Source organism: Diabrotica virgifera, chromosome 6, assembly GCF_917563875.1.
Source record: "Diabrotica virgifera virgifera chromosome 6, PGI_DIABVI_V3a".
In the NCBI taxonomy this organism is placed as follows: Eukaryota; Metazoa; Arthropoda; class Insecta; order Coleoptera; family Chrysomelidae; genus Diabrotica; species Diabrotica virgifera.
The window spans coordinates 160,515,530-160,529,995 of record NC_065448.1 but is presented as its reverse complement, the minus strand read 5'-3'; the positions used below and the strand labels follow the sequence as shown (position 1 = coordinate 160,529,995).

Genomic DNA, 14,466 nt, shown 5'->3' with positions numbered 1-14,466 from the left:
TTCTTCATATGCCGTGCTCTATTATCGAGCGTTGGCTATCAAATTGCCTATAGTAATTTTGTTGACGGCAGCTCGGAAAAGGGATGCAGAAGATCTGTTAAACCATTCTGTCAGGTTTTTAAGCCATAACTTTCTTCTTCGACCTGGCGCACTTCTTCCGTCTACCTTGCCTTGTATTATTAAATGGAGTACATAAAGGGTGCGCCAAACCTCTGGTTTTCTTTGATTACGGCTAAACTATGAGATATACAAAAAAATGTTTATAACAAAACTAATGTGTATCAAAGAGGTCTATAATTTAAAATTATTTTCAATTATGCAGGGTGAGTCAGAACGACGGTATGAACCAAAGTTTTATTTTTTTAAATGGAACACCCTATATATTAAATAATTTTTGAATATATTATTTAAAAATATGAAAAATTTGTATAAGGTCTTATAGGCCTAAAGTTAATAATTTTCGAAATATTTACATTTTTATTGAGAAAAATGGTAATATTTATAGGCTTGTGGATTATGTTTCCCAGGAAATAAAAATTTAGGTGATAGGTCGAAGTTTTTAAAATATAGTGTTATTTTTAAATAATTTAATATTTTTTACTTTTAGCCATAAAATATACAGTGTGATCACTATTTGCAAATACAAAATTTTCTCATTTTTTTAAATGGGACACCCTGTATATTAGTTTTGCGTTTTTTAGTAAATATTACAACCTTTCTTTTGGTATAAGGTTGTATGTACCTAGCCTGTTTCGTTTTGTAGATATTTAAAAAAAAACTATAGATTTTACGTTTTTGCGGATTTTTTATTTAAAAATTTTTTTGCAAAAAAAATAATTATAATCTGGTTTTAGAAACATACACTAAAATATAAAATATGAAAATAAAAACGTAATTAAAGATTAAAATAAATCGTATGCTAGTACAATTCAATTGAATTTAATAACTTTAAATTATTTTACAAAAAATATTTTACCATATTAATGAATGCATAAATTAGTTACTAAAATAAATAAACAACCAAATTTTAAATCAACCGTAGTAATTCTTCTACCGCAGCAACTTTCCTGTACCAAATTAATTGTTAGTTATATTGTATTTACGAGTAAGATCAGTTAATAACTTTTTAATTTACCTACATCTTGAGAACGTATAAAGTATGCTTTGAAACAAATGAACGTTATGGAAGTATATTAAGAAGTAAATAGTATGTATGTACCTACTCGTGTCACAAAAGCTGGTAATAATTTCTAATGGTTTCGCCCAAAACGAATGGCATATCCAAAAATTTTTCGCCTAAAAAATTAAAATTTAAAATATAAAAAATTGTTACAAAAATTTAAACTACAAAAGTATTACCAGCTTTTGTGACACCAGTAAATACTATTTATATTAATAAATAATTTGGCTGATACATTTAACATTCAGCTGTTTTAAAGCATACTTTATAATAATTTTTATATTCTCAAGATGTATGATGTATGTAAGTAAATTTAAAAGGTAAATTAAAAGTTTAACTAAATACAATTTAACTAACAATTAATTTGGTACAGGAAAGTTGCTGTAGTAGAAAAATTACTACGGTTGATTTAAAATTTGGTTGTTTATTTAATTTAGTAACTAATTTATGCATTCATTAAAATGGTAAAATATTTTTTGTAAAATAATTTAAAGTTATTAAATTCAATTGAATTGTACTAGCATACGATTTATTTTAATCTTTAATTACGTTTTTATTTTCATATTTTATATTTTAGTGTATGTTTCTAAAACCAGATTATAATTATTTTTTTTGCAAAAAAATTTTTAAATAAAAAATCCGCAAAAACGTAAAAATACATAAAAATCTATAGTTTTTTTAAAATATCTACAAAACGAAACATGCTAGGTACATACAACCTTATACCAAAAGAGAGGTTGTAATATTTACTACAAAATGCAAAACTAATATACAGGGTGTCTCATTTAAAAAAAAATGAGAAAATTTTGTATTTGCAAATAGTGATCACACTGTATATTTTATGGCTAAAAGAAAAAAATATTAAATTATTTAAAAATAACACTATATTTTAAAATTTTTTACCTATCACTTAAATTTTTATTTCTTTGGAAACATAATCCACAACCCTATAAATATTACCATTTTTTTCAATAAAAATGTAAATATTTCAAAAATTATTAACTTTAGGCCTATAAGACCTTATACAAATTTTTCATATTTTTAAATAATACATTTAAAAATGATTTAATATACAGGGTGTTCTATTTAAAAAAATACAACTTTAGTTCATACCGTCGTTCTGACTCACCCTGTATAATCAAAAATAATTTTCGAATATAGAGCTCTTTGATACACATTAGTTTTGTTATAAACATTTTTTTGTATATCTCATAGTTTAGCCGTAATCAAAGAATACCAGAGGTTTGGCGCACCCTGTATATTATATCTCTCTGGATGTCGCATAACATGGCCAAAATATTCAAGTTTTCCCTTTTTAACTGTTCTGAAGACTTTCGTGACTTTTCCCATCCCATTTTGTATTAGGTTCGAGAAATCTTTTGACCCTGACTTATAACGAATACCTTTTTGTAGAATAACTCGAGTTGCTGAAAGATCTAATATCTGTTTTTGACAATATTTCCTTCTAAAGGACCCCGCAACACTCATATGGAAAAGTGGCCCCGTTCAAATTTAACGAAAGTTTGTTTAATGATACTTCTCGATGTGTAGATTAAAAAATTCCATGCGACCTGGGTCTGAATAATTACCATTCTCGAGCTACAGCCTTCTGAAATTATTGGATTAAAGTGGTCGGTTTACGTAAAGTGCATTAATTCACGGTCAAGTGAATGAAAATATGTATTATTGGAAGAAGAGAGACTTATTTTCTTTATGCATATTTGCGTGTTGTATATGAATTTGTGATCAAAAATAGATGCATCGTATTTAAGTCTTCAGAAAACCTCCGAAAATTCCTCAGAAAACTAAAGAAGTGCGATATAAAATGTGCTTAAAGCCAGAATTATCACATTTTCATGAATGCCTCACAGTTATGCAGTACCAGCAAAGCTGCAGTTCCGCCTTATCTTCAGAATACTACTGAACAGTGGCGGACCCAAGGGGGGTGCTTGGGGGATTTCCCCCTGTAACACGATCCAGAACTAAAGAAAAAGTTGTCGAAACATAAAAAATACATTAGCTGACATGAAACTTGTCGCGCATGTTAGATATATGACAAGTAGAGAACATGGACTTGATCTAAATACGAAAAAAACAATGTACCTGGTAGTCAGTAAACGCTAAGTACGTAAATTGTTCAGCTGGACATAGGGAATGTACATTGAGATAATTGTGGCAACTTCGCTCTCTCGATGACAATATGGTTGTTAACATTAAGGGGCATTAACCTCAAAATTGACAATTCATTTCGGCTGACACAAATAAACGTCAAACATGGCAATGTAGCAGCTAAATAATTTTGGCCTAATAAAACATACATTTTAAAAATTAAAGTAAAATTATTATCTCATTAATCATAATCTTTGTTTTTGATTTATTTATGGACAGCCTTGCTTCCAAACTTACTAATTTTGTTCGTTCTGACAGCTCTATTGCGCCAGAAACTCGTATTCGAACAGAAGCTTCAACTAACGAAGGTTAGTGTAGTTGCCATAATTATTTCAATGTATGTCTATATCCAGCTGAACGATTTACGTACTGTATTAATTACAATTGTCTATGGAAAAATCGGGTTTAAGTCATCTTCGGCTATGGAACGTTAAGATTTTGATGATTTCGGTTAGATGCTTCATATATCGTATTAACTAACGACCTATCGGGATACTTAAAATTGGGTTGATGTCTTGCAAGGCCTAAAAACCATACCACACTAGTTATATGAGCACAAGTACCCACAGTTCTCGCACCAAATTCACAGGTACAGTGGTACCCGCTAATCGGTGTTTCTGCTGTCACGACTTCATCAACCGTGTAGGAAATAAATATTTGATGGTTTGTAACTTGCCGAAACCTAGAGAATATTCGAACTCTTGTGAATCCCGGTTCATCCATATTCTCATCAATTTGAAACTCTTCGTCATTTTATCTAATTATTTTATCTGGTGTGTAAGACGGTGCCAGTTTAATTTGATACCCTAAATCGTAAGTTATTTTAGGTATTCTAAGTCGAAAACAGGAAAGTTGGCCAAATCATGATTATGAATCCTTCTCCGTTGACCATTTCTCCTAATAAGATTATCAGTCTCAACTCTAGCTTGTACAACATTAGGAAATAATAACCTCTGTATCTAATAATAATTGTTGAGCATCTTCAGCTGTAGTACCTTCCACTGTACAATATTTTGTATGAAAAAGTTCATCATTACTGGCTCTAGAACCCCTGGTGGACCTCGACCTCTTCGAGAATCAGCTTCCATTCCTTCCTATCCTTCGCCTTGGTTTTCCAATTTCGTACTCTTAAGACCCGTAACTTGTCTTCCACCTGGTCTTTAAATCGTATTTTGGGCCTACGTCTTTTCCTCACACCATCCGGTCTTTGGTTAGAAATGTGCTTTAACGGCTTCATCTCGTTCATTCTCGTTAAATAAAGAAACATTTTTTCTTTAATTCTGGAACATGCTACGGATGGAATTACCCCATTCCTCCCTGGATCCACCACTGTTCTACCACTAGTATTCTAAAAATAAAGTGGAACTGCAGCTATTGCATTACTGTGAAACATTCATGAGAACATGATAATTCTTATATCACTCTAGTAGCACATTTTATATCACACTTCTTTAGTTTTGTGAGGGCTTTTCGGAGGTTTTCTGAAAACTAAAGTACGATATATCTATTTTTGACCACGAATTCATATACAACACGCAAGTATGTATGAAGAAAATGAGTCTTTTTTCTACCAATAATAGATATTTTCATTCATTTGACCGTAAATTAGTGCACTTAAAGTAAACCGAGCACTCAAATCCAACAACTTCAGAAGGCTGTAGCTCGAGAACAGTAGTTATTCAGACCCAGGTCCCATGGACTTTTTTAATCTACTCATCGAGAAGTATCATTGACTAAACTTTCGTTAAGTTTGACCAGGACCAATTTTTCATAAGGAGTGTTGCGGGGTCCTTTGTTTTTTGCCCGTCTTTCCACTCTATTTGCACTTTTCTGCGTAGAAAATTTAGAGCTTTATTTTCTTCTATTGAATTTTTATTCTCAATCTCATTCTGTTGTATTTTGCTTTTTCTAGTCTCTTTTGTTATCTCCCTATTTATTGATTGGTGTTCCTCTGTAGTTGTATCTGAAAGTTTTTGTATTTTTTGCATCAACGCCACTGATTTTCTGGATAAGGGTTTTCCGTTGCATTTTTAATACAAAGTTCCAGATTTTTGACGATAGTATCCAGTGGTATAGTGGTATATTATCATAGTTTAGAGTTCTTTTTTATCTTATTCTTTAAGAGTCATCTCCGCGGTGGAGGTCGGCGATCATCATAGCTATTCGGACTTTAGAGACGGCTACTCTGAAAAGTACATAGGTACTATTCCCTAAAATTGTGCAACCCTGACATTCTACGACTCGTATGTTTCTTTTTCCTTGAAGATTTCCGTGCATTATCGTTCAGCTTTACTTTTCTCCACGTATAGTATGTCCGGGATATTTAATTTTTTTTGTTTTGATTGTATTTAACCCGCGAGTAGTCGCGCGGTGAGATAGAATCTCAATTTTTATCCTTTTTCGCGATAACTTGATGAAAAATTTTGCAATTTTGAAAAAATTTCGTAAGTGCCTCGAGGAAGGGTGTAGTAATGCGTAGGAACTTTTTTTTCTTCTTCTTCTTTTTGTGGAATTTGTGGCTTTGGTGAGAGCCAATTAGCTTTAACCCGCGAGTAGTCGCGCCGTTAGATAGAATCTCACATTTCATCCTTTTTCGTAATATGTACAGTAAAATTTGTCAGTAACGGCCACTAAAAATGAAAGAACTATTGGCCGATATAGAAAGGTGGACGGTATTGCCAGTTTTTGTAGTCTACATATAATTGATTTGGGAAATTTTTAAACTGGCCGTTGACAGGTGGACGATGTTGGAAGGTGGCCGTTAACACAGGTTTTTTTAAAAAAATTGTTAGAAATATATATATTTTCAATATAAAAAGTAGATAAAAATAGTACAGAATAAAAATTTGTTTTAAATTCGTATTTTGAAATAGAATCTCACATGCGACTATCGACGTTACAGAAGTGAGCGCGACTACTCCCGGGTTAAGATTTCCATATCTTTATTGATCCTTCTCAGAACCTCTTTGTTTTTAACGTGTTATACCCACGATATTTTTAGTATTACCAGAGAACGGCAGTTCTCGCCAGTGGCGCACACCTACACCCTCTACACGCGACACTATATTATAGGGTGAGGCAGTTAACTGGCCTATTAGAAATATCTCGAGAACTAAAGGCAACAGAATCATGAAAATTGGAATGTAGGGGTTTTGAAGGATGATCTATTAAATGAAAATATTTTCATCTCTTTGCAACTTCCGGTTATACCGGAAGTTGCTTATAACTTCGTTTTGTTAAATGGGACACCCTGTATATTTTTACATTTTTGGATTCTCCTCAATATCCTCTTTCTTAAAATATGAGGTTTTGTAATATTATACGGGGTGTTTTAAAAGATATTTACGTTTTTTTTATTAATTTCGTAGCAATATTCACACCCTGTAGAATTGTAACAGTTTGACATTAAAAACTCTGCTTACGTTCAAGCGATTTTTAATATAGTCTACTATTGTTAAGAATCATTAGTACAGCTAATTTTGAAATTTTAGTATACAGGGTTGGTCGAAACACGAAATGAATATTTTTTGAGTTTTATTAAATGGAACACCCTGTATTTTAGTATTGTATTGAAATGATATTTCATGGTACTTTTTTATTTTGTAAGTATTCCCTATACCTAATTGCTTTAATTTGTGAGTTATTGGTGATTAAAGCTAAACATTAATTGCAACAAAAAATACGTAAAATTTTATTAGGTTGGCCGTGAAAAAATTCAATCACAAATAATTTTTCAGAAACAAATACATATTAATCAAGACTGATCCTTAAAATTACCAATAATGGTTTAGCTATCAAAATACCTACGTAGTTAAAATTGTTGGTGCGATTAACAATTAAGCACAAATTAAAGCAGTTAGGTATAGGGAATGCTTAAGAAATAAAAAAGTACCATAAAATAGCATTTCATTACAATACTAAAATACAGGGTGTTCCATTTAAGAAAACTCAGAAAATACTCATTCCGAGTTTCGACCAACCCTGTATACTAAAATTAAAAATTTAGCTATACTAATGATTCTTAACAATAGTAGACTATATCAAAAATCATTTGAACGTAAGTAGAGTTTTATATGTCAAACTACTACAGTTCTACAGGGTGTGAATATTGCTACGAAATTAATACATAAACGTAATTATCTTTTAAAATACCCTATATAACATTACAAAACCTCATATTTTAAGAAAGAAGACATCGAAGAGAATCCAAAAATGTAAAAATATACCAATTTAAAAAAACGAAGTTATAAGCAACTTCCGGTATAACCGGAAGTAGCAAATAGATGATAATATTTTCGTTAAAGAGTTGACTCTTCAAAACCCCTTAATTAAAATTTTCATGATTCTGCTGCCTTTAGTTCTCGAGATATTTCTAATAGGCCCTTTATTTGCCTCACCCTGTATATACACGAAATTTTCGATTTTCTAAATCTGACTGAATCAAAAATTGAGCCAACTCCAATCTTAAAGTTCAGGAAAAGACTCACCCATTAATATGTCCATTTTGGTCCAAGGGTGTGGATTTTACGGCCCTTCCTATTTAGGGTCTGTTTTTCGTTCTCGTCCCCAAAACTCCCAAAAACTTTGAAAATTTAACTCCGACCTTCTAATAGAAGCGATCATTACCTTTCCAACGCATGTCTAATTTTGAAAATCGGTTATACCGTTCAAAAGTTACCGAGCTCAGAAATATGAGTCAATTTTTACTGAAAAAAGGGAAAATGTTTGTGGATATGTATGTATGTATGTATGTGTGTGGAAAAGTTGAACCGAAGTTTTTTTTCTGTGTTTGAAGAGGGGGTGAGGGCCGATTCAGAACCGGTGTAGTTTGTGAGTTTTGACTACCCATAAGCTAGCTATAGGACTTGGTAGTTACAAAACGGCATATTTTTTGGCGGTATATATCTTCGGTTCAAGAAGAGAGAGGAGAACAGTAAATACACCAAATCAATAGCGTTGAGTAAAGCTTTCAAACGGTGTCTAATCTGTCAGGATTAGACATACACATGGCTCAGTATAGCCGAAAAACTGAAAAGCTAAACTTTAAAAATTTTAATTTTTCGACAATTACTTATAATTTCAACCTACGAATTACGCCAATAACTAAGCGTTTGTAGAAGGACTCTAGACAAATCTAACGGTGTATACCTTATATCCGGGAAAATTCTAATTTTTAAGTTATAGGCTTCAAAATATGATCAAATCTATTTCTTATGAGGAAAACGGTTTTTCGACCTCAATAATTCCTATAATAGCTTAAGTTATCATACTTGACCTTAGATGCACAAGATACTACTTGTCAATACGTTTAAAACTCATGTTTAGTGAACAAAATCGGTTAAGCCGTTTAGAAGTTATTAAGCTACAAAAGTATAATCCAATTAACGATTATTCCCTAAATGGTTTATGTAGTTGCAGTAGTTACGACGCTAATTTGATCTGGCAACGGGCAATCCGAGTTCGTTTACCGGCCATCCCAATATTTTTTTCAATCTATTTCGAATAGAAAAAAAAATTAGTGTACATTCGATGGACACTAGATCATTTGGGAGATAACGCGACAAAGGCGACCATTTATAAAGCTTGACGTGTAATCGAGAAACATTGCATTCAACTTTATACATTTAATTTATAAATAACTTTGAAAAACTCCTGATACAAGAATAAAAAACCGCTAAACACCGTAAAAATGAGTGGCGCATACAATATTCCAGCTACAAAAGAACTGATATGAATATTACGTAGCGCGTAAATGTATTTTTATTTTGATGCAAAACAAAATTCTAGTTTTATTTTAAAAGATTTTTTTATAATATTTGCTAAATTTGAAGTAAACGCGCCACAAAAGAGTTTCAAAATTCAAACTGTATCAAAGCTACTCTTTTGTGGCGCGTTTTACTTCAAATTGGGCAAATATTATGAAAAAATCTTTTAAAATAAAAGTAGAATTTTGTTTTGCATCAAAATGAAAATACATGTTCGCGCCACGTAATATTCATATCAGTTCTTTTGTAGCTGGAATATTGTATGCGCCACTCATTTTTACGGCGTTTAGCGGTTTTTTATTCTTGTTCCTATATACACCCAAAAATCTTACTTAAGAACTGATATTTTTCTTTATTTTCTGGGGTTATCCAGATGGGTTATGAAGATGTTTTTTTAAGAATCTTGCTAGTTCATTCCATTTTATGTTTAGCCTCTACTTTTGCTATTGATGAAAAAATCTTAATGATTCTATTCCAATTGAGGACGCTAACTGAGATCTATTTGAAAATAACTATGTTTCTTCATCGTATGAGGAGCAATAGTAACTGGTTGGTTATTATATGTTTCAGTTTAAAAGAGTACCAAAATTTCGTATTAACTTGATAAAAGTGGACTGATGTCAAATACGCAATCGCTAGTGTTAGCATAGACAGAATTTTCTAACAAACTTTACATTTTGGTAATAAACAAAGGTACTGTTATTCCTAATTTTTAACTAATTTCGTTAGTATTAGGTAACCGATAATGAATTACCATAAAACATTGCCTTTATATCTAATTCATACTCAAAATTTATTTTAAAATATTTTGTTTCGAAATACTTTCACTGTTCTTTCACTTTGAAATTAATAAAAATTAATTTTTGCGATTATGTGGGTAGTTTGTATAAAAAGCTTTTGGTATGATTACTTACATCTTGTGTGTTCATTGTAAAATATAATTAATAGACGGGAATATATGCGGGCCAAATTGACATCTACCAATGCTTGATAATAATAATAGATAATGTGAACGCAGCAGTTTCTAGAAGAATTTGCTTTACTATTAGTTTATTAATGGCATGACGTATTATAAAAAAAATTATTGAAGCAGGAAAATCCGACGATATCAAGATCAAAAGTCGGATTCGACAGTGATGTCTACTATCACAACTGCTGTTCAACATCCACCCTAAGGAAATCTTTCAAAATGCAGTGGATGATGTTGAAGTCGGAATTTAAATTAGCGGAGAGTGTATCAACAATATACGATATTCAGACGATACGGTGGTATTCGCTGACAGCTCTGAAGCCCTATAGGAGTTAATGAATAGGATCACAGAAGTAAGTCGAAAATATGGACTTAATAAACATTAAAAAAATGACGATGATCTCTAAGAAGGAGCAGCAATTTGGACGACTTGAATTGAAATCAATTGATACAGGAATGTTTTGTCAGAGTTGTCAATATGAAATAATATATGCAAGATAAAGTTTCGATCCTCGATCGAAAATTTCGATCGGCATTTTTTTCCTTAAAGCTTGAAGACTATTTCACTGTATATTCTGCTGTGACCAGACACCTCGTAACGCGACAGTTCGTAACCGGACAGTTGGTAACGGACAATTCGTAACAGCGACAGTTCGTAACGGCGACACTTGGTAACGGCGACAGTTCGTAACTAGAGAAATTGAATTATTCTGTTTATTGGAAAATAACTATTATCACAGTTATAATTGAAATTATCTTTATCAATTCAACGAATCAGTACGGGGATAAACATGTTTAACACATTTTATATTTCGTGTTTCGGAGTACCTATATTAAAAGTCTTTAAACAGAAACAAATATTTAAATACATACAAACTTTTAACAATATTCTTCAAAGGTTATTCCTCTTGTTGTTCCTTAAATTTGCATTTACAGTAAAACCTGTGTTACCGGCCACTTGCCAAAAACAGCCACCTGTACCAACGGCCAGTTTAAAAATTCTCCAAACCAATTACAGTAAATCCTGTGTTACCGGCCACCTGCCAAAAACGGCCACTTGTACTAACGACCAGTTTAAAAATTCTCCAAACCAATTATATGTAGACTACAAAAACTGGCAATACCGGCCACCTTTCTATATCGGCCAATAGTTCTTTCGTTTTTAGTGGCCGTTGCTGACAGGTTTTACTGTATATGTAGACTACAAAAACTGGCAATACCGGCCACCTTTCTACATCGGCCAATAGTTGTTTCATTTTTAGTGGCCGTTACTGACAGGTTTTACTGTACCTAGAGAAAGGAATAATGAAGTACTTAATTCCTGAAATCTTTAATCTGACTATAGGTCCATGAATCTGACAATCGTCTTTAGTAGACAGTCCCAACTTTTTAAATAAACATTTTGTAAAGGAAATATTATAATTACCTGCTATTATAATAAACCTTGTGATTGGTAATAGCTTTGGGACATTCAATCAACGGTTATACGGTAAAACCTGTCAGTAACGGCCACTAAAAATGAAAGAACTATGGGCCGATATTGAAAGGTGGCCGGTATTGCCAGTTTTTGTAGTCTACCTATAATTGGTTTGGAGAATTTTTAAACTGGCCGTTAGTACAGGTGGCCATTTTTGACAGGTGGCCGGTAAAACAGGTTTTACTGTAGTTGATAAGAGGGATGGCTTTTATTATTTTAATACTTGGTTTAAATAGTTTTATTATATTCTGAAACACGAAATATGAAATACCTTAAAAATGTTTATCCTGATACTGATTCGTTAAATTGATAAACATAGTTTCATTTATAACTGTAATAACAGTTAGTTTCCACGTTAACAACAATAAAGAGAAGTTACGAATTGTCCGTTACGAATTTGTATAGTTACGAACTGTCGCCGTTACGAAGTGTCGCCGTTACGAACTGTCGCTGTTACGAATTGTCCGTTACCAACTGTCCGGTTACGAAATGTCGCGTTACGAGATGTCATGGAACCATATTCTGCACCTTTTTACACTTGTGATTTGACTCGAAAAGCTTAATTTGCCGATTTTACTCGCAACGATTTTTAAATGTGTTTACACGATAAAAGATGAACTGCACCTAAAAAATGTTAGTTCTATAATATTTACTGCTTTGAAAATTGTTAATATAAAAAAACTTTATTTTATAACATTTCCTGTTTTTCTTATGCAAAAGAGCATTTTAGGTCATAACGCCCGCATATTATGCCCTAGCATAAATATAACAATTCTTGTGTTTAGCCGTATCCAAGGTAAAATAAACAGATATTAATATGCAAGTGAAAAATGTATTTAGCATTCTATTCTTATTTTCGCTACATATACAAATGCCGGGCGTGTTTCATATATTTCTGTAATATATTCTGGCTACTCAGCACATTAACGCTGAAGTGTATATTTACAAAGGATCTGCACTTGACGTCAGTTCAGTGTCCAACAGTTGGCAATTATCGGAGATCAAAGCCTACATCAGGCTCTAAAATGGAATTACGGTTGAAAAATGGTTAGATACTCGATTGACAATGGCTTTGAATATTAAACTGCCAATGAATTCTATTGAAAGCTTTCCAAATTAAATTCAGGATGTAAAGCCTTATCGGTATTCTTTTTGAAATGGGGAGTATTTTTAATTCAGTTCGAGTTTTCCGGAATTTGTGTTGGTTTTAACCTATCTTTCCATATAGATAGTTTTTCCTATCTTTCCATATTGGGTCTAGAAGTTAATGTCTCAAAGACAAAATACATGAAAACAACTCGGGAAAAATATAAACGAAAGGCTCTTATATATCTTTGAGCGAGCAAAAATTGAAAGAGTAGACCATTTAAATATTTAGGATCAATAGTTACAGAAGAAAATAAAAAGAGGGATGAGGTAACAGCGAGAATTTCAATTGGAAAAAAATGAAAGGTCAGCGGGAAGAACGATGAATGTCTATCTGCAAGCGTTTTCGGTAAAATGAGAAACAAAGTTACATATTCATTGTTTTTCTCCTTGCGTCCAATCTTGTGACGTGATTTTAAGACGATTATCATCTTTATTTCCCCTTGGCCATCACAGGTTGATAGTGATAGCAAAATGATCAAAAATTGACATTCATCGTTTTCCCTCTGACTCTTCAAATGGTTCTACATCCTAGAGAATACAATAAAATCGAAATCAGTATCTATTAATTCAAAAGTAAAATATACATAACAGTTATGAGACCGTAGTAATGTATGCAACAGAAATATGAACTTTGACTATTGAACAAGAGGAACAACTTGTTAGATGGGAAAGAAAAAATTTATGGAAAATATATGAACCTATACAGGAGAATGGCGTATAAGAATGAACCAAGAAATAAATAGAATTTAATATACCGACAATCATAAAATAAATACGAAGTAAACGACTGAGTGGGTTAGGACACGTACAAAGGATGAGTGATAAGAAAAATACAAAAAATATAATTAGAAAATAATTAAACGGAAAGAGACCGAGGGGTTGGCCTAGAAAGAGATATATTCATGGCATTAACCAGGATTTGAAAGATCTAGGAATACGAGAATGGGAAAAACAAGCAAAGGAGAGGAAAGCATGGTCAACTTTAGTCAAGAAAAGAAAACACACATAACGCCGAAAAGATCTCCTCAAAAAACACAAAAAAAGTGATATTTTAAATATAATGTTCAGAAATTTTGAGGAGTTATGCGTGAGGTTGGCCTCCATACCATGTAAACCTTTAGAGCCTAGAAACCCTAACGGTCGACCATAGCCCTCCATGGACTGTCAGTGGTCACAGATGATGATGACGACAACCTTTCAATATCTAGCTCGAATACTTATTTTTTTCCGTTCTAGCAATTTAATGGCGCTACAATCCTTTGTGAGTTTTAGCCTGCTTAAAAACAGCTTTACATCAAGGCTATGCAAGTCCGTCTTGACCTTTTTACATCAGAGCCATTTCTGTGCAATTTTTGATATCACTTTCATTGTTGCCAACAACAGAAATATACCAAAATATTAACTTTATATATTTCAGTTGGAAATTTCAGTCCAACATTAAATATATTCAAGTATAAATCGCAAATGAATTATCATTACTTCCAATAAATAACATTTAAATGTACAAAATAAGGTTAGGTTTTATTCTAAACTGTTATGTGAAATATTCTTTCATTCTGCCTGTCGCATACTTTCCTTCGCCACTGCTTGATGTTCACGGTTTTAAGATCCCCCTCTATGTCATCTGTCCATCTTTTACGGGGCCTTCTTCTTGTTCTATTTCCTTGGGGCTTCCATCTCTGGATTACTTTTACAGCTCGATTATCTAGCATTCTTTGTAGGTGACCAAGTCAGTTTAGTCTTTGTGACTTTACAA

The 14,466-nt window shown here is 32.4% G+C and overlaps 1 protein-coding gene across 1 annotated transcript in view; it reads left to right on the top strand.

Moving 5' to 3' along the window:
- The window catches only part of LOC114335635 (serine proteinase stubble), a 326,052-nt gene that overhangs the window by 16,223 nt on the left and 295,363 nt on the right, over positions 1-14,466 (top strand). The window lies entirely within an intron of this gene.